A 21,132-nucleotide genomic window follows, 5' to 3' on the forward strand; every position below is an offset into this window, starting at 1 on the left:
AACACAATGGCGAATGCCGTTCACATTCACTGGATTGATTCTATTCTAGATAACGAAATGAGTAAGTGAAGGCTGGCAATTTCCATTAGAATTTTCTGGCATCCCTATTTACTGCCATATAATCATACAATTAAAAATACGAAGTAAACCATGTTTTGTTTTGTTTATTTTGTAAACTTTATATACTGCTTGGTTGGAAAACAAAAATCAGCAAAAAAAATTAAAAACAGATTAAAACACACATCAACATTCTACCTAACTGGGTAAAGGTAAAGGCAAAGGGACCCCTGACCATTAGGTCCAGTTGTGACCGACTCTGGGGTTGCGGCGCTCATCTTGCTTTATTGTCCGAGGGAGCTGGCGTACAGCTTCCGGGTCATGTGGCCAGCATGACTAAGCCGCTTCTGGCGAACCAGAGCAGTGCACAGAAACGCCATTTACCTTCCCGCCTTCTACTTGCACTTTGACGTGCTTTCAGATTGCTGCTAGGTTGGCAGGAGCAGGGACCGAGCAACAGGAGCTCACCCCGTTGCAGGGATTCGAACCGCCAACCTTCTGATTGGCAAGTCCTAGGCTCTGTGGTTTAACCCACAGCGCCACCCGCGTCCCTACCTCTCTGAGTAGACGTACCTTAAACACTGGGTGTGTTGTTTTTGTTGTTAGTGAAATGTTAGTGAAATGCTATCACTCCCCCACGTCTGTTCAGCACTAGGCACTATTATATAGTTCTGGTAGCATCTCTGGAGAAGCTTTTGGAAGACTTCCTGTTCATGGGGGTAATTGGCGCTGAAAGACAAAGAGGGAGACAGATCTGTTTGGTTCTATACTTAGTGGGCCAGAACTTGAGCCAGGCAGCTGGAGCTGCTTTGCTCGTTTTCACAGGCGAAATGAAGGTCTTTCCAACAACCTGCAATGATAAATGCTGCCAGAGATTATTTTCACTCTGGCCTCTAGTCATCGCCGTTTCATAGACCCCCCAGCCAAGTCTTGCGGCTTGGGTGGATTTGATCAACACCACACAAGTTTCCCTCTTACAAACAGCTAATGGCAGGGATTAAGCCCTTCAGTTGTGGAGACTCATTCGATTTTCCAGCTGTGCTGAGGAGATTGACATGGTCACACACTGCACCCTTCTCCAGGGTCTCCTTAAGAGCTTGCATAGAAAGAGTGCAATTGCGTTGTCTCCTTAGCCATCTCCTAAGAGGCCTTCATGAATGAGTGGGGGAAAGGTGGGGTATAATATAAATAAATATACTACTAGTAGTAGTGACTGGCATGTGTGTCAAGCATGCTCCCATGGCTGAGGCATGATCAGCATCAGTTTGAAGAGCCCTGGATGGATGGATGGATGGATGGATGGATGTACACATGAAGGATGTCTTCCACAGGGATGCAAACTCTGTTCAACTGGTTTTTATGTCTCAACAGAGGCTACTCGACATGTGTACCTCTGTTCACATAGCCACCTTTGGGATCAGATGCTGGCAAGGGGCTAGTTGACAAATGTGTTGGTTTCTGTGGTGTGTGTGTGTGTGTGTAACATTTTAAAATGTAGGGGCCACATTCCATCACAGGCAGCCTTCCATTTGCTATCCAGGCACTATCACAGTTCAAGGACAATCATGCAAAAGCATTTGAGGAGAGGGTCAAGCAGGGCTGGTGAGGTGGTGTGGCCTAGGGAGAGTCATGAGGGCCAGTGAAAGAGGTCTGGGGGCTGTATGTGACCCCCCAACCAAGGCCTGAGATTCCCCACTCCTCTTGTAAAGTGAGTGTCTCAACTGCCCAGGGTGGACTGCACACCAGGAGTTTATTTATTACTTTTTTATGCCACCTTTATCCTACCTGCTCAATCTCCATGATTCTTCTTGCCACCACCTGCCCGATCTCTGCACTCCTTCTCCCCCACCTGCCCAACCTTTCCACTGTTCCTGCCCCTGCCTGCCACTCCCCTGCCACCTTACCACCACAGCGGCTAGGCTTCAGCCCCCTCAGCCTTCTCGCAGCCTCCTCAGCCTCATAGCGGCTGCCAAAAGTGGTGTACCCACTTCCAGATGTGTGCTTGCTGATGTGTTGCACCCACTTCCTGGAGTACAGTGGCAGAGGAGCTATAGCAATGGCCACGGCAGAGGCCAAGACAGAGGTCACCACTGCCGCCCTGGAAGAGGCAGAGGAGATGGAGAAGGGGAGGTGGACATGCAGGATTTCAAACAGAAGCCAGAGCAGCTTCTGTGAGTCCAGGATGTCTCGCTCAAAGTGGGTCTGTTGGGTGGTATGTGGCTTTCAGATCGGATTCAACAAACTCATGGAAAAGAATAATAATAATAATAATAATAATAATAATTATTATTATTATTATTATTATTATTATTATTATTATTATTATTATTATTAATACCCTGCCCATTTGGCTGTGTTTCCCCAGCCACTCTGGGCTGCTTCCAACAAAGTATTAAAATACAGTGGTCTGTTAAACATTAAAAGCTTCCCTAAACAGGGCTGTCTTCAAATGTCTTCTAAAAGTCTGGTAGTTGTTCTTCTCTTTGACATCTGGTGGGAAGGCATTCCACAGGGCGGGTGCCACTACCGAGAAGGCCCTCTGCCTGGTTCCCTGTAACTTGGCTTCTCACAGTGAGGGAACCGCCAGAAGGCCCTCGGCGCTGGACCTCAGTGTCCGGGCAGAACGATGGGGGTGGAGACGCTCCTTCAGGTATACTGAACCGAGGCCGTTTAGGGCTTTAAAGATCAGCACCAACACTTTGAATTGTGCTGGGAAACGTACTGGGAGCCAATGTAGATCTTTCAAGACCGGTGTTATATGGTTTCGGTGGCCGCTCCCAGTCACCAGTCTAGCTGCTGCATTCTGGATTAGTTGTAGTTTCTGGGTCACCTTCAAAGGTAGCCCCACATAGAGTGCATTGCAGTAGTCCAAGCGAGAGATAACCAGAGCATGCACCACTCTGGCGAGACAGTCCGCAGGCAGATAGGGTCTCAGCCTGTGTACCAGATGGAGCTGGTAAACAGCTGCCCTGGACACAGATTTGACCTGTGCCTCCATGGACAGCTGTGAGTCCAAAATGACTCCCAGGCTGCACACCTGGTCCTTCAGGGGCACAGTTACCCCATTCAGGACCAGGGAATCCTCCACACCTGCCTGCCTCCTGTCCCCCCCAAACAGTACTTCTGTCTTGTCAGGATTCAACCTCAATCTGTTAGCCACCATCCATCCTCCAACCGCCTCCAGACACTCACACAGATAAGGTTATCCTTATGAATAAGTCATTGTGAGTATGCCTTTGAATGCTAGTTGCTGGAAAGTGATGTTGTCCTCGGGTCCTGCTTGTGGGCTCCGCATGGACATCTGGTTGACTGCCATGAGAATAGAGTGCTGGACTAGGTGGGCTTTTGGCCTAATCCAGGAGGGCTCTTTTTATGCTCTTCTGTTCTCCAGCAGCCCTAATTGAGTAGGTGATCTGTGATGTCTCATTTACCTGAAATCCCTTGTAATGTAGTTCCTCCACTTCAGAAAAGGACCAGCTTCAATATCTCTCTCACACAATTAAAATTTGCAATCAGCAGCCATTGATTGCTTAGGAGATGGAGCTCAGAGAAAGCAGAAGGCATTAATATCAGCCTTTCATTACCAGTTAGAGGATTAACCCCAATTGTAATATATACGTTTTTACCCTCAATTAAGTGCCTAAAATCCAGGTGCTTAGAAAGAAGGAGGATAACTGCCCAGATTGCCCATTAAAACGGGAAATTGCTGTAAAATCCAAATTAAGTAACTGCAATGGAAACCGTAAAAAATTCTGCTTTGCGTGCCATAAGTAGTCTGGGTCATCAGTGTCAAGGGAGAAATCAAGTTTCATAACCCTCCTTATTAAAGAGACATCCTGTATCATAGGGATAATGCATCATGTCCTCAGATATGAGTGGCACACCTGCTCCACCAATAATCCACAGACTTTTGGTGGGGGGGGGCGGGTCTTTTACTTAGCATTTCCTTATTGCATGAATGGTATGAACCCACTTGTCTTTTCTGTTAGTTTTTTTTGGGGGGTGGGGGGTGGGAAATCCACTTTTGCACTCAGGTTCTCCAAATCCATTACCTGAGCAACATCTGAATTAATTGGCGGGGTTTCATTACCTATGCCTGGGACTTCAGGGCTCTTACCTCATCATCCTCATGTCTCCTCGTGACAGCCTATGAAAGCTCCACTATTGGATTGTAACATGCTGGGAATCGCAAGGGGGAGTCACAAGTGCTGTTGCACTCAGGTCTTCTTTATGGGTTTCCCATGGGTATCTCCTTGGCCTCTGTGAGGATAGGAAGCTGGGTTAGATTGGCCTTTGGCCTGATCCAACAGGGATGATGATGATGATGATGATGATGATAATGATGATGATGATGATGATGATAATAATAATAATAATTTATTTATACCCCGCCCATCTGGCTAGGTTTCCGCAGGCACTTTGGGCGGCTTCCAACAAAATATTAAAATACAATAGTCTATTAAACATTAAAAGCTTCCCTAAACAGGGCTGCCTTCAGATGTCTTCTAAAAGTCTGGTAGTTGTTCTTCTCTTTGACATCTGGTGGGAGGGTGTTCCACAGGGCGGGTGCCACTACTGAGAAGGCCCTCTGCCTGGTTCCCTGTAACTTGGCTTCTCGCAGTGAGGGAACTGCCAGAAGACCCTTGGCATTGGACCTCAGTGTCCGGGCGGAACGATGAGGGGGTGGAGACCCTCCTTCAGGTCTACTGGACCAGTGAAGGATAGCAGGGGGGCTGCTGGATAATCTGATACTGCGGATTTAATGGTCTTATGAAGGGGAGGGGGCTGTTTAGATGATAGTGCATATTACTTCATAATGGAATAACTCACCCATGCTGCATTTTTTTTGGGGGGGGGGCTGTGATTCCCTCTCCCCATGAACTATAATCATCATTACTACAACTGTTCCTACTGTTATCACTCAGTCCAGATTTGTTTGCAGAAAAATGTATGGGCTGGTTATCCTTGCGGCGTTTCCAGTATTTATTGAGAATTTGTTCTGATTTGTTTATGGGGTAGTTCTCCACATTCCTGTCTCAGTTCCCTATTATTGTAACTGCTTTGGTTACTGTCCTCGTGGAAATTCATCAGAAATTTGGCACGAATTTCTACTGCTATATATTTGTGCGCTGTTTCCTCAAGCACAGCACACTGTTATATCCACGAATATATCCCTTTTATGCCCACTTTATCCTAGCATCTACATTTTTGTGCGGCTTGTTTAGTTGAGGAACCGCTCCACAAAATTCACAGAAGCACGCATTTCGAAGGACGGCTGTATTCTGAATTATTTCGGGAGGTACAAATTAGGCAGGTTCCCCTTTAAATGAGAACTGGACTGAATTCACCCCCAGACCCCTAGGACTGTCTGTTGCCTTTGTTGGTTAAATTGTGCCCCAAGGTCAAGAGGGAAGGAAAGTGACTGTGGGCAACCCGTCATTAATTGCATTGTTGCTATTTTCAGTTAGCTCTGGCGCTGCCTCTCCCCCACCCCCCTTTGTTCCATTTCCATCCGTTTAAAAGGCACTGGAAACGTTTCAGAATTCAAGATAGCTGCTGCTCCAGCCGGTCAGCTACTGCCTGCCTGCCATCTGTGTGAAGAAGCAAAACAAAGAGTGCCGTCCATCTCCGCCCTGTGCCAGCGGTTTGCCATTTGAGCGATGCTCAGAACCCTCTCTGCTAATATCAAGCTGATTGGGCCATTTTGAGTCTCCAAAGGAGCCTGGTTATGAGATTTAAAAAGATCCGTAGATCATGCTGCCTCATTAATTTTCCATTCGGGCTCAGGTGTCAAGAGGAAGCAGCATTAAGCCAGAGCTGGGAGTAATTCACAGCGGTGGAGAAATGCCGTTTGATACCCCTTTGCATTTCACACAATCCATATATATATATATATATATATATATATATATGAAAGGCCTCATTGATTTGCTGTCCCTATTATTTCCCGCCAGAGGACCCTTGGTGGCCTTAATAGCACCTCTCCAAAACTTTGAAGGGCCTATTTGTGGTTTCCATGGTGACAAAATGACCCATAATATTCCCTGACGGCTCCTGTTAAAAGGAAGAACATAACTGCAAACCAAACCAACTCAGCCTTTTTATTTTTGGAGGAATAATTCCGCCGCCTTTTCTTTTCTTTCTTTTCTCTCTCTCTTTTTTTTTTAAAAAAAACCCCACACAAAAGCGGTGGGGAAGAAAACACTTGTGAGAATGAAAAAGATATTATGGCGGAGAGATTTGGCGTGACATTCAGAAGAGCTTAGCGTTCGATTGTGAGGGGGCCCTTGTTGGTGAAATAGACCCCGAGCCATCTGCTCCCGATTGAAGAGCGAGGAGGCACAGTCCTTGAAGATGAGACAAACCTTTTTATTCTGACTGCGCTTCGCAAGAGTTTTTCCACTCGTTATTTTTATTGTCACTCTAAAGAAATTGGCTGGCGGTCTGCGACTCGGAAAATTGGGCAGGGTTAACTGCGCGGGAGCAGACAAATCTTGGGAGATTTGGCCCAGGCTGGTGTGCTGCCAGGTTTTTGGGGTACTCTGGGCAAGATGCCCCCCAGGTCTCTCTCTCTCTCTCTCTCTCTCTCTCTCTCTCTCTCTCTCTCTCTCTCTCTCTGTGTGTGTGTGCTACACTGCAACCCTCCTTCCTCCCTTCTCTCCCTTCCTCCCCTTGCCACAGACCTCCAGTCCTAAGCTTCTCAGATCAAAAGGGGGTCTCCTTATCTTATAGATATATATACTGTATTGGCCCGAATATAAGCCTCACCCGAATATTAGACACACCTTTAAAACTGGAGGGGGGGGAAGAAAAGAAAACAAAACCTGAATATAAGCCGCTCCATTCCTCGCTGCTCCTGGCTGCATACTGGGGGGGGGGCGCACTGCGTTGCCAGAGGCCTTTCCCCTTCCTCGCTCTCTCCCTTCCTGGCCTTGGGGGAAAGGACAGAGGACTATGTGCGGGGCGGGCGCTGCTTTGCCACGCTCCTGGCGCTGTTTGCCCCGCGCTCCTGGCTGCATACCGTAAGGTCACAAATATAAGCCGTACTTTAACTTTTCATGGTCAGAATTTGGGGGGAAAGTGGTAGACTCGTAATCTGGTGAACCGGGTTCACATCTCTGCTCCTCCACATGCAGCTGCTGGGTGACCTTGGGCCAGTCACACTTCTCTGAAGTCTTTCAGCCTCACTCACCTCACAGAGTGTAGTGATAAAGTGGGATATCAAATCCAAACTCCTCCTCCTCCTCCTCCTCCTCCTCCTTCTCCTCCTCCTCCTCCTCCTCCTCCTCCCCCTCTTCTTCTTCTTCTTCTTCTTCTTCTTCTTCTTCTTCTTCTTCTTCTACTTCTTCTTCTTCTGTGGTACCTCAGGTTACATACGCTTCAGGTTACAGACTCCGCTAACCCAGAAATAGTACCTTGAGTGAAGAACTTTGCTTCAGGATGAGAACAGAAATCGTGCTCTGGCGGCGCGGCGGCAGCAGGAGGCCCCATTAGCTAAAGTGGTGCTTCAGGTTAAGAACAGTTTCAGGTTAAGAACGGACCTCCGGAACGAATTAAATACTTAATCCGAGGTACCACTCTATTCAGGCCAATATGGTACATACCCATTTAACTGGACAGTTTGGCTGGCTAGCAAAGCACCAGTAGTGACTCCTGGCCCAGCTCCCACTGCCATTTTCTTAGAGTAGGGCTGGGGGAATCTCAGACCCCAAGGGCCCTCTCCAGGCCTCTCTTTCAGGCTCTCTGGATCCTTCCCAGCCCCCCCGAACGCTTTTCCCTGGCTTGGACTGTGAGAATGCCTTTTGCTTGCCTGGAAAAAGGATGGAGAGAGGTGCCTTTGTATGTGTGTAGAAACCTCTAGCTTTTGCATGGCTGAAATGAGACATGGCTCTGTCCTACAACACATTGATGCTGAATTCCTGCTCCCCCAAATCGAGCTTGGAGGTGTGTGCAGGTGTACGCTTTCAGCTGACAACAGCTCTCTAGGGTCTCAGGTCTGGTATGGACTTCTCAAGCTGATAACCTTTAACTGGCGATGCAAAGAGAATGACCTTTTGTTGGCCCTGCCCACCTCCATCCCTGTTAGGGCACCTGCTGGGGACAGCTAAGTTAAACATAATAAATCTCAGCTCTGAATGATTACATTGGGCTTTTCACCAACAAACTTCTGTGGGGATATAAAGCTTGAAAGAGCCATAAATCAGCCAACGAGCATCTGCCTAATGAGAGGTAACTTGGAATTGCCTCTCTAAGCCTTATTATTATGAACCACAGTGGCTATGCTCCCCTCCACAACTGGCAGCAGTAATCCTTCTGAGTCCCAGTTGCTGGAGACCACAGGAATGGCCAGTGTTTTGTGCTGGGATGCTGCTTGAGGGATTTGCACAAACATCTGGTTGACAATTGTGAGAACAGGATCCTGCCACTGACCTGATCCAGTAGGTGGTTCTTACGTTCTTATGCTCACTTCCTTCCACTGGCCTGGCTCAAACAGTGTTGCCACCTGAGGTGAAGGACAATCAGCCCCCACACTGCCGCATTTCATGTACTGAAACCAACAGAATTGTCAGCTTTATCTCCCCTTGACTCTGGTGCTGTGCTAACATCTTCTGCTATACTTGAGGGCAGCAGACAAACAAAGATATTGCAAGTTATGTACTGTGTAGCATAGCGGCTCTGTTCTCAGCACCTCATTGTTGCTCCCCTTAACTGAGGATGGAGAAATCTGTAGATGTACATCAAAACCTCTGACTTTGATGTGGCTGGAATCAGTGCAGTCTTTAGCATATGCACTGCCAGGGTGCAAAGATCCTTCCAGTGCCCTGAAATTTAGTTTAGCCCCCAAATTAACTTTTATCATGATGTAAGAGTTAATTTCACGTGCATGGTGCCATTGTGAATGACAAGCGCCGTCGTTGAGTCTGACAAGCGCCATCGTTGTGAATGACAAGTGCTGTCGTTGAATCAAGTTCTGCCATTTGTGAATGACAAGCGCTGCTGCTGGTGCGGCGCATTTTTAGTAAGTGAGCGCACAAAGTTGAAAGTCCTTTAGTGAAACAGTAGGTATACATTTCGGTAATACCTAGGTATATATGTATTTTGTTTTTCTAGCTTGATCAGAATTATTTATTAACAGGCAGATAGTTAAGAGCTTAGGCGGCTTCAGTGGTGGGCACCTGCCCCCCCAGACTTTGGTGCCTGGGTGCCCCACACCCCTTGCACCCCTGAGTAAATACGGCCCTGGCTGGAATTCCTCCTGGAAGAGCCACACCCATCAATCCATTCACTTTGCCTCTGCCCCCACTGCCTGCTGGTGCATAGCCCCAGAAGGTTGCCCATTGGGAAATGTGTGTCTCAGGCTGGGGGAAAAAATCTGCACCCCTTATCTACAGGGTGAAAACTGTTTAGAAGATTTAGGCTCCTCCCCATCCCACCTGCTTCTTCCAGGGAGGAAACATGGCCATAATCACTTCCTAAACAAACAGATACTGTGAATCAGCAGCTAGTCAGCCCCTTAATACTCCTGTCTCTGTTATACAATGTAAGTCACCTGAGTAGCTTTCTTTGCATAGTGAGAAACTTTGTAGGTTTTACATATGGAGGGATAAGATTCTGCTTGCTGTTGAAGCTTATGGTCTCAACATATGCAGAGCCTATGGGTTACCACTGTGACACACATTGGCACCAGTGTGCCTGCTGGGATCTCCTATGATGCACTTGAACAGTCTCAATGAATATCCTTCCAGAAATCCACAATACACGAGAGACATACTCCTCAACCATCCCGATTTGAGCAGGGCACCCCAGAATTATAGATGCCATCTGGGCTTCTGACTGGATATTAGAAGGTCCCTTTTTTTTTTTTTTTTTTTTGGTCCACCACAAATCACCTGACTCCCACAAGAGCTTGGGACCAAAAAACAAACGTCCTGATTTTGATCAGCGTTGGAGGGTATGGCGAGAGAACCCCACATTCCTTAATGGGCATGCCAGTGGTGGATGAGGTTGGACCAACAGATGTGGCTCTCACACAAACAATCAGATGTTTTTGCAGAAGCCTTCATTTGCCTGGTATTCCAGCCAGGCAAAAGCACTTGAAGATGCTAGTGAGGTGTGTGGCTTGGGTTGAGGAGGGTTGAGGGGGGACAAATTCAACTTCTGGGCCTGAGGCTCCGCACTACTACAGAGGGAGGTGTGTGCGTTGGAGGTAGGATCTTGTTCCTTGTTGTTAGGTAAAGCTTGCCGGTAAGCATTCAGTGACCCGGAGAGACGACTCCTGGAATCTTTTGATGGAACGTTGTGATTAGACATGTGTCGGAGAGGTCAATAATAGTTCAGTGCTCTCCTCACCACCGCTGTGTTAAGCATGAAGTCAATAGGAAGTAAACAGTATTGACTGCTCATTTTCAGTCCAAAATAAAGATTCATTGGGGTGAAGCAGAGGGCGGCAGAAGCCCGATGAATACAGGGGGCCCAATAAATTATGTTGTGCAATAAAATAAATATTCTCATCCCTGCTGGTTTTGACTTGCCAGAGATTGTTTGGAGCTGACACTGAGGAGGAAGAGGGAGATGGGAAGCCATGTTAATGTAGTTAACAGGGATGCTGCTTGTGGCTTCAGGAGTCTTCAAATGTTGATTTTAGCAAACGAGGCATGAGCACAGGGATAGTGAGCCCACAGCAGGGCAGAGGTTGCTAGTCTGCTGCTCCTATAATCCCTGACCTTGGGAGCTGCTGGCTGCGGCTGAAGGGAGTTGGAGTCTTAATAATGCCTGGAGGGTTCAGGTTCTCTACCCCTGCTGGAAATCATTCTTCAATTCAGAGACTCTAATCTGCAAAACAGGGGTGGACTGATCAGCTTGTTTCTGATTCATGTCAGTTTCACTCATGCTCATTCCTAGGTCTCACCCAATTACTACATGAATTTTACAAATTAAGAAGGGGGCGGGGAGGAACTGGCACCCCCCCAACTTTCTGATGGTATTTCTGATCATATTTTCTCTCAATATAAACATTTATAAATATATTTAGTCTCAATTACCTCTTCGTATATATAGATTTGTGAGCCAAGGATTGCACTGAAATCAGAGAAAGGGAACATTATGACAGAGGGTGATGACATTCTGATTCACAGCATGATGTGGGCATAGCTCACCCCAGGAACATCCCAGGTCCTTATCTTTTGCTCATCACCTCAGGAGTCATTGTCCTAAAAGGAGGATCTACCTATCTATCATTTATCTATCTATTTCTCTATTACAAGGATGGAGAAGCTCAGCCCTGAGGGCTGAATGCAGCTCTCCAGGTGTTTATCTGACTCTTCTCAGGTTCCTTGAATTGTGACAATGCCCTTTCCTTGCCTGGATCAGGAGATGTGTGGGTAGAAACCTCTTGCGTTGGCATGTCTGAAATGTAGCCTACTGTCCCAAACTAAGAGTCAGGTCTGTTCCTCCAGCCACTTTGGTCTCTGGCTCCACCCACCATTGGAATGTGGCCCCTCAGAGACAACATGGCCCCCAGGCTGGAGACGTTCCCCACACCAGTCTATCATGTACCCACCTCACATTCTCAGGGGTTACCAGCAGGGGACGAGTAGCATCACCATCATACTTTTGCTACACCAGAAGCCTTTTGGCTTGCAAGGAGAATGATAGAATTGTAGAGTTAGAAGAGACCACAAGAGTCATCTAGTGCAATCTCCTGCAATGCAGGAAACTTTTGCCCAACATGGGGCTTGAACCCACAACCCTGAGATTAAGAGTCTCATGCTTTACCAACTGAGCTATCTGTGTCTAATGACGTTCCTGGGAAGCTGTGAACTCTCAGATCGCATGTGGGCAGTGAAGTCCCCGATCCTTTGCTGTCCTGGAAGCTTCCTAGCACATTCTATGGGTTTAGAGCGCCCTTTGTGCTCTGCTCCTGCAAGGCAATGAGTGGCAGCCCAGCAGCTGACGAATGGGAGTGGGCAGGGCACAGAGGGTCTCTTCGCCCTCCATGCCCCACTGCTGCCCAGCACACAGTTGCCCCACCTGTCAGCTGGTGGGTGGGAGTGGGGTGTGTGGAGGGTGAAGAACACCCTCTGTGCTCTTCGGACATTTGTGTGCTGGGTGCATGTGGGTTTTGCGCCCCCCAAGATTATGTGCCTAGGGCCATGGCCCCCTGCTGCCCCCACTGGGCAGGGGCATTGTACTGCTTTGGCCTCTCTGTGCATACTGAATGGATCCAAATGACTATCTCACACCCTCCAACATTTCTCTGATGAAAATAGGGACGTGTAATTCAACAACAACAACAACAACTGCGATGCTGCTGTTGCTGTTGTTTTGTAGTTGTATTATTATTATTATTATTATTATTATTATTATTATTATTATTATTTTCATTTCATAATAAATGATACAGAAAATTGTTGTTGTTGTTAATACCCTGCCCCAGCCACTCTGGGTGGCTTCCAACATACATAAAAACGTAATAAAACATTCAACATTAAAAAAATTCCCTATATGGTCATACCTCATGTTACATCCACTTCATGTTACGTTATTTCAGGTTACGTCCCTCATCCACCTGGAAGTACCAGAAAGAGTTACTTCCGGGTTTTGCCGCTCGTGCTCGCGCATGCGCAGAAGCGCAAAATGACATCACGTGCATGCGCAGAAGCAGCGAATCGCAACCAGATGTGCCTCTGCGGGTTGCGCTCTTTTCATGTTGCGAACGGGCCTCCGGAACGGATCCCGTTCACAACAAGAGGCACCACTGTACTGGGCTGCCTTCAGATGTCTTCTAAAGGTTTTATAGTTACTTATCTCCTTGCCTCTGGGGTCACATAACTCCATACCCTCCAATGTTTCTCTGAGGGAAATAGGGATGTCCTAAGGAAAAGCAGGACATTCCAGGATCAAATCAGAAACTGGAACGGCTTCTGTAAATCCGGGACTGTCCCTAAAAAAAATAAATAGGGACACTTGGAGGGTTTGCTATCTCTGCCCTAACTTTCCATTGCAGAACCAAACGTTTCCACCAGTTGCCCTTGTAAAGTTGCGAATTCAGCTGATCCAAGAGCACAACTGCAAAAGGCTTTCATTTGTATGAATGGCTCTGATTTTGAATGAACAGCTCTGATTTCCCTAACAGCCTCATCAGGCTAAGGTGTGCCATTTTCGCCCTTCCTTCCTGCCCTTTCTGCACTCTCTCCCTTTGCTGCATGAGCAAGAGTCAAAGCGCACAATCATAAAGAAATAATTCTCTGCACCCTTCCGCCTCCATTTTTTTGCCTCGGAATAAATCTCTTAGATGCTTTCTACTTCTGAAGGCACAGATGGCTTAAGCCAAATGGCATTCAAAGCCGTTCTCCATGTGCTTCTGCTTTATTTATGTTGCCATGTCTTGTGTGCTAGCGCTTGCTGAAATATTTATTTGCACTCTCAGCTCTGCACTCCTGAGTTCCTTCTTCCTGTACCTTCTTGCATATCAAATCCTGCCCAGCTGCAGCTTGTCGAGCAGTGAGAAGAAAAGGGGACTAGACAATGACAGAAGTTTCTGGAGGAGACACATTAGCTATATCCATTTCAATCTGGTTTCAGGTTATTATTTATTAAATTTCTAGACTGCCCTTCCTCTGAAGGTCACAGGGTGGTTTACAGTATAAAAACACAGAAATACATACCATAATAACAAACAAGAACAATACCCTGCCCTCTGTATTAAGGGACAGAGACGGCTTTGCTCAGCTTGGTGAATGACAGACTGGGGATTGGGCAAGTGGAGTCCGTGCTTGTTGGTTCTGCTGGTCTTTTAATGCCATCAACCATCAGGTCACCTTGCTGGGATGGAACTTGGAGGCACTGTTTTATAGTGACTCTGTTCCTTCCTGGAGAGGCAAACCCCCAAGGTGGTGACTGTTAGCCTGAGGGTTCTGTGCTGTCCCCGATGCTATTTAACATTTACATGAAACTACTGGGAGAGGTTGTCTGGAGTTTGGGGGCTCAGGGTCACCAGTACAGTGGTACCTCTGGTTAAGAACTTAATTTGTTCTGGTGGTCCATTCTTAACCTGAAACTGTTCTTAACCTGAAGCACCACTTTAGCTAATAGGGCCTCCTGCTGCCGCCACACCACCACACAATTTCTGCTCTCATCCTGAAGCAAAGTTCTTAACCTGAGGTACTATTTCTGGGTTAGTGGAGTCTGTAACCTGAAGCGTCTGTAACCTGAAGCGTCTGTAACCCAAGGTATCACTGTATGCTATTGGCACCCAGCTTTAATTCTCCATTCTACCTAAGTCCAAGGAAGCTGTCTTGGTTCTAAACTGGTGTTTGTCATCGGTAATGGACTGGTCAAGGGTGAACAAATTGAATCCAGGCAAGGTCAGTTAGAAGACAAAACAAAGAATAGGGATTCAGACGCTGCTGGATGGGATAATACTTGACCTGAAGACACAGGTTCAAAATTTGGGAATGCCCCTAGACTCAGCCCTGAGTATGGATACTCAGATCTCTGCAGTGGACAGGAGTGCGTTTGCACAGTTAAACCAAGTATGGCAGCCACCTGCATTCCTTGAGATGTCTGATTCAGCCACCACAACACACACCTTAGTTACATCCCATTTAGATTACTGCAATGCACTCTACGTGGGGCTTCCTTTGAAAAGCACTCAGAAACTTCAACTGGCTGAAAGAGTTGCAGCCAGATTGTTGACCAAGTCTAGCTATAGGGAACAGATGACTCCCTTTCTGCAACAGCTCCACTGGCTTCTGGTCTGTTTCCGGGCACAGTTCAACATGCTGGTGATGACCTATAAAGCCCTAGACAGCTTAGGTCCAAGCTATCTGAAAGACCATATTCCCTCATTCAAACGTACCTGGGTTTTGAGATATTCGGAGGAGGCCCTTCTCTTAAGTCCCACCACCCACACAGGAACACTCGGTCCCTGGTAGCCCGATCCTCCATGAATTTAAAGTTGGTGGCAGTTGTTCCATCTCGTGGAAGCAAATTTCATAATTTAACTGCATGTTGTGTGAAGAACATGCCTGTCTTTCTTTTGCCTGTCTTAATTCTGAACTGGGTCTCATGACATAAAAATATAAGAAAAGCCCTACAGGATCCAGCTGAAGGCCCATCAAGTCTAACATCTTGTGAGGAGCAGTGACCTAACTAAGCCTGGCAGGACAGCTTACTCTATGGTATTAACCCATTCATGCATTAATTAGACTTAAGCATGTTGGTTACATGAGGCTGTCATCCCACAGTATGCCTCTGCATGCCAGTGTTTGGGCATCACAAGCAAAGAGAGCTCTGTTGTGTTTTGATCCTGCATGTTGGGCCGTTGTGAGAATAGGATATTGGACTAGATGGGCATCCTGTTGGCCACTATGGAAAGGAGATTATGAAGGAGGCAAAACTTTCCTCTAAAGTTTCCATTTTTGTTTGTGCTTCACGCTTCCAGTCACCAAATTGGTCAGACTCTTTGGGCAGGTCTAGATAATGATTAAATATAATGATTCCCCTGATGTTTAGGAATCCAGCTACATTGATTTTCAGGCATTTGTCTTCAGGGACAGATCACATGTGTCTGCAGTTAGCCACGCATGACAGAAAAATGGATTTAGTATTGCTCCCAAACACAGCTTTCCAGCTTTTGCAGTGACCCCAGTTCAGCACATATTTAACTTCAGCATTCATAGGGGTGTCAAGGTAAGCATATGAGCACATCCCCCTCTTGGGAGTTTTCTCTCTCGAAAATGGGGAATGGGAATAATTTCCCACTCTATAGCTCCTGCACAAAGTGATGTAATCCTGCATGCCTTTGACTAATTTGTTTAATTAAAATATTTATACCCAAACCATTCCATCCATTCGGATCCGTGAGACAGTTTAACAATTGAAAATGGTACAATTGAATAGCAATAATAGGACAGCTGTAGGTGGAATTGGCAACAACATATTTCATGTTCTTGTTCAGAATTCCAGGAAGCCAGTTAATCTTCCCTCCACGGTATTTCATTTGCTCCCTCTAACACCTGGTTATCTATCCCACCCACAAATCCCCCACCCTCCCAGAACAGTCAGCCAGGATTGAGGGCAAAATGTACTGGAAAGTATGGCTAATCTTCCTGCAAACAAATCAGAATAAATGCTCAATGAATAGCTGTCATCATCTAAGCTCCTCACAAATGTTGTTTGTATGAACAAATCAAGACGGATGCTTAATGAACAGGTCATCTGGAAGTGACCCATGGCCATCATTTGAGTCCATGGCAGAGATAAGATTAAGTCCAGGAAACTTTTTCTCCAGGCAGTTTCCTATTTGAATAACGGGGAGAAAAATATGATATTTGGTGATGGATGGGGATAAATGCAGTAGATATGAAGGGCTGTGTCAAAGAAAGTTCTAATCAGGGCTGACCTATTGAAATGAATGAACCTAAGTTAGTCATACTTATTGTTATGTACCGAGTTGAATGGGATCCAAAATGCAGCAGTCTGATTGGTCCTAGAACGATAGGATCCAAAATGCAGCAGTCTGATTGTTCCTAGAACAATAGGATTCAGAATGCAGCAGTCTGATTGGTCCGCAGGAGCCACCCAATCCAGCTCCAGGTGGAAGTGAATCCACAACCTGATTGGCCTACAGGAGAATCCCGGAATTAGCCAATCACGTGCAGCCCATTGTGTAACTAATGCATATAAAGCAGATATTGTGGGGGAACTTCCATTCCTCCTCACCACTATGAGCTGAATAAAGAGCATGAAATCCACTCTCGACTCTGAGTATATTTCACCTATGAACTTCAAATACTCCGAGTAGGACTAGTACTGGATACAAACCAAGGTTTTTGAGTTTGCCTTAGGATAGGGCAAAATGTCATTGTACAACAAAATGTCCTATGTGTTGGGGACCACATATGCTAAAATGTACATACAGCTTGCATTTTTGTGATGACCAATGGTTTCTAACAAGTAGATTTGACCAGCTGGCCCAGGGACTTATTTCTTTATAGTTTTACAAAAGAAAAGAAGCATTTTTAAAAAACGTGCCCTGTCTCTATAATGTTTTTCAAAGCAATTCTACATCATAGAATCATAGAGTTGGAAGAGTCCACAAGGGCCATCGAGTCCAACCCCCTGCCAAGCAGGAAACACCATCAGAGCACTCCTGACATATGGTTGTCAAGCCTCTGCTTAAAGACCTCCAAAGTAGGAGACTCCACCACACTCCTGGGCAGCAAATTCCACTGTCGAACAGCTCTTACTGTCAGGATGTTCTTCCTAATGTTTAGGTGGAATCTTCTTTCTTGTAGTTTGGACCCATTGCTCCGTGTCCGCTTCTCTGGAGCAGCAGAAAACAACTTTTCTCCCTCCTCTTATCCTCTGAGTGACCCCACTGTTTCTTTGTTCTTCCTTTTGCTACGGACATACCCATAAAAGCCTTTTTTGTTGCTTTTAACCTCTCTAGCAAGCCTGAGTTCATTCTGTGCTTTAGCTTTTCTGACTTTGTGTCTACATGTGCTGGCTATTTGTTTGAATTCCTCTTTGGTGGTTTCCCCCCTTTTCCATTTTTTGTACACATCCTTTTTTAATCTTAACTCAGTTAAAAGTTCTTTAGATAGCCACCCTGGCTTCTTTAGGCACCTTCCATGTTTCTGTCTCATTGGTATTGCCTGAAGTTGTGCTTTTACTATCTCCCTCTTAACAAACTCCCAGCCATCATGAACTCCCTTTCCTTTTAGTATTACTGTCCATGGGATCTCACCCAGCACTTCCCTAAGTTTTATGAAGTCGGCTTTCTTAAAGTCAAGAAATGGAGTCCTAGTATGCTTGGCTGCTCCTTTCCGCTGTATAGTAAACTTCAGAAGAGCATGATCACTCGCGCCTAATGACCCTTCCACTTCTACCCCACTAACCAGGTCATCAACATTGGTTAGGACCAGATCTAAAATGGCTGTTCCTCTTGTTGCTTCTCCCACTTTCTGGACAATGAAGTTGTCTGCAAGGCCAGTGAGGAATCTGTTTGACCTTATGCTCTTGGCTGAGTTTGACATCCAACAAATATCCGGGTAATTGAAGTCCCCCATTACTACTATCTCCCTTCCTTTTGCATGCTTGGCCATCTGTTCCAGGAAGGCATCATCTATGTCCTCCGTTTGGCTTGGGGTTCTATAGTAAACTCCCACAATGAGGTCTCTGTTATTCTTCTCTCCCTTAATTTTGACCCAAATGCTCTCACTTTGGCTTTGAGGTTCTAAATCTTGGATCTCTTCACAGGTATACACATCCCTGACATATAACGCCACTCCTCCTTTCTTGTCTGGTCTGTTTCTCTGAAATAGATTGTATCCCTCCATTATTACATTCCAATCATGGGACTTATCCCACCAGGTTTCAGTGATGCCTATTATGTCATATTTAGTTTGCTGTACCAAGAGCTCAAGCTCATCTTGTTCATTTCCCATGCTTTGCGCATTAGTGTACAGACATTGAAGACCATTAATCATTCCCCCGTGTCTCTTATTTAAGGATTCTTTCCTCCCACCACTAGGTCTGCGTGCTGTTTGCTCCATTTGGTCTATGACATTTGGATGATCATCTTCATCAATTGATAGACTCCTACCTTCAGGAGCACTGTCTCCCTCCCCCACATTAGTCAGTTTAAAGCCCTCCTGATGAGGTTTCTGAGATTTTTGGCAAAAACATTCCTCCCAACTGTTGTGAGGTGCAGCCCATCGCTTGCCAGAAGTCAATCTTCAAGAAACTGCACTCTGTGATCTAAGAATCCAAACCGTTCCTGTTTACACCATTTGCGAAGCCAGCTGTTCACTTCCATTATTTTTCCCTCTCTCCCTGGGCCACGTCGTTCAACTGGGAGGACAGATGGGATGACAATTTGTGCATTTAATTGCTTCAATTTCCTGCCCAGAGCCTCGTAGTCTCTTTCGATCTTCTGGAGGCTATTGCTTGCAGTGTCATTGGTTCCCACATGAACCAAGAGGAAGGGGTATTTGTCAGTGGGTTTTATGATTCCTTGCAGTCGTTCAGTTACATCTTGGATCTTAGCCCCGGGGAGACAGCACACCTCCCGAGACATCTTGTCAGGCCCACAGATCACTGCTTCTGTTCCCCTCAGTAGGGAATCCTCTATCACCACTACACGCCTCCTCTTAGGTTTGGTCGGGGTTCTTCCGTGAGCTGTCTGTTCCAAGGTCGCCTGCACATTCCCTGAGGACTGACTTTGCTGCTCGTCTTCATATACCTGATCGACTGTAATGAGGGAGAGATCCTCAAATGGAGTCTGTTCTTCGTCTTCCATGCTAGGGGAGAGGACTTCAAAGCGATTGTGTATTTCTAAACAATCAGAGCGAACCCTCGGCCTCCTACTTCTTTGAGTCACGTTTCTCCATATATCTGGCACCTGTGTTGGTGAACTAGCCTCCTTCTCAGGGGTGTCCCCTGTCTCCTCCTTGGTGGAGACGGTGTTCTCTGTTGCTTCCAAGAAGAGCTCCAGCTCTCTAATTCTTTGGAGTGTAGCTACACGTTCCTCCAGTTGCTGGACTTTGTCTTCTAAGAGGGCAATCAACATACAATTGCTGCAGGTAAAGCTGCCTGCAACCTTTGGCAAGATGGCAAACATTGCGCAGGAACCGCAGGTGACTGCAGCTGTTCTCTCACCCTCCATCTTGCAAACGTGTCATTGGGGGTGGCTACAGTGGTCCTCCATCTTAAAAAGCGTGAAGACAGGACAAATACCCCCCCAAAAAAACCTAGGTCTCCCCCTACAAACGTTTGAGACTAGCTCCCCTAAATCTAAAAGATGGACCAAACTGCGTGCGCCGCCAGGCGCGCGCCGCTGCCCTGCAAGCTCTGATAAGCTCCTCCCACAGCTAATCACCTGACTCAACAGAAACCCTGCCCCCTCTGACCTTTGCACAGGGAGAGCAGCTAATCAACCACAAAGAAACACACACACAAGAAAACTCTTTTGCTCCTTCTTCAGCTGCTGCTCTGCAAGCTCAGCTGCTGCCCTTATTCCCACCGTCTCCACTTGTTGTTTAATTGAGGATATAAGTGCTAATTTTCAGTCTTGGCTGCATTTATTCATAGAGTTGGCAGGCACCACAAGGGTCATCTAGCTCAACCCACTGCAGAAATATTTTGCCCAGTGTAAGACTCGCACCCACAACCCTGCTATTAAGTCTTGTGCTCTACCAGCTGAGCAAACTTCCTCCCAGGGTGAAATCTTTCCCAATTAGACCTATTTTTCCTGTTGTCTGAGTATTGCCAACACAGTCTGACATTAGCTTTCAGGCAGGCATTTCTCCCAGCTCTACCTGGAGATTCCAGGTATTGCACCTGAGACCTTCTGCATCAAAGCAGATGTTCCGCCAGCTACAGCAGCTGCCACCAGCCTTATTACTCCCATTATGGTCCTAGATCACATACATGTGTAATAGAGACAAGGGTTACATCCATACTATATATTCATAGCTTCTCCACATGATCCTGGGAATTGCAGTTTGTTAAGGGTGCTGGGAATTGTAGCTCTGTGAGGGGTAAAATGTAGTACAGGATTCTTTGCAGGAAGCCATGCACTGAAATGTGCTTTAAATGTAAGGTGTGTGGACTTCCGGTCGGTGCCAGCGCTTAATGGCGGTCCTACCTCCGAGCTCCGGAGAAGGACTGCTCCGCAAGTTCGGGTCTTACCCGCTACGGCGAGCGGGGGACCCCTAAAATCTCAGGCGCTGAAGCCTGAGAACAAGGAGATTCGGTGGGCACCTTTGCGCCCCCCGGTACTGCGAAAGAGCCTTTTTAAAGGCTACGGAGCGGCATCGGGAGTGAGCGCGGTGCTGAGAGTCGTTACCCAGCCTGCGGAGTGAAGCCGCGTCGCCATAAGCGGAGAGCGCCGATTCCTTCCTGAAAGAAAATTTGGACTGAATTCCCGTGAGTAGGAGCTGAAAACAATTGGGACCCTTTAAATTCTGAAAATCGGGCTAAAAGCGGGGAAGTTAAATCAAGGAAGTCTGCCTCCCCCCGACTGCATGAAAGTGAAAGCAACGGAACTCTAAATCTGCATCCGTTGAA

Source organism: Podarcis vaucheri, assembly GCF_965113315.1.
Source record: "Podarcis vaucheri genome assembly, chromosome: 16".
Lineage (NCBI taxonomy): Eukaryota > Metazoa > Chordata > Lepidosauria > Squamata > Lacertidae > Podarcis > Podarcis vaucheri.